We start from the raw sequence: 894 nt of genomic DNA, 5'->3' as shown, positions 1-894 counted from the left end.
ATAACGTTAAAAGAATGAATAAAAAAAAATGTGTGGAAAAACGACGAACGTTACGAGAAAAAATCCAACAAAACCTGTTTACAAATGTCTGTCGGAAATCGAGCGCGCAGCGCGAGTGTCACGATGAGAATGTGTACCTCAAAGCCTACAGAGCTTTGAGAAACTTAATATTTGACTATACTTAATTAAGTAAACAATTCAGAATATGAAGACGCATATAAATACTGCCATCTAAAAGAGGTCTTTTTGATAAAGTTTTTTTCAAGCAGTCCAAATGCAAAGAATAAATATCCGAGCGCGAAGCGCGAGATTCGACCGTCGCGCGCCCTAAGCGCGCTCAAACTTGTCAGCGAAGCGAGCCGCGCGCGCAGCGCGCGATGAGAATATGCCCACGAAGCGGGAAGATTTTTAATTCATCAACTCTATGAAAAAATTTCAAATAATACAATTCTTAAAATTTCTGTTTATAAAATTACTCAATTTGAATGTTTTAAATTGAAAATATATTAAAACGTTTCAATTTAAAATTCCTCTCCTTATAAAAAGTTTTCGATTTCAAAGGCTTTACATTAATTCCAATTTTTCACGGGGTTTGACATCGAATAATCTGCTTGTTGCAGCTTTAGATTATTTATATCCTAAAGCTGAAAAAATGTATTGCTGAATCATAAGTGATTTCATTTAAAACGTTTAAAATTAAATCATTTGAATTGACAGGTTATACTCGAAGAATATTCGAAATTTTACACATAATGAAATTTTGAATTTTAAATTTATAAACTAGTTTCTTTGAATAATTATTATTTTATTTTTACGCTTCTAAAAGAAAATAATTACACTGTAATTTTAATTGTTTTCATTTCAAATTTCTCTCATTTAAAACCTTTTAATTTC

The sequence above is a fragment of the Belonocnema kinseyi genome, chromosome 4, assembly GCF_010883055.1.
Source record: "Belonocnema kinseyi isolate 2016_QV_RU_SX_M_011 chromosome 4, B_treatae_v1, whole genome shotgun sequence".
Taxonomy (NCBI): domain Eukaryota; kingdom Metazoa; phylum Arthropoda; class Insecta; order Hymenoptera; family Cynipidae; genus Belonocnema; species Belonocnema kinseyi.
The sequence above is the reverse complement of the archived record's forward strand: the minus strand, read 5'-3'. Positions refer to the sequence as shown.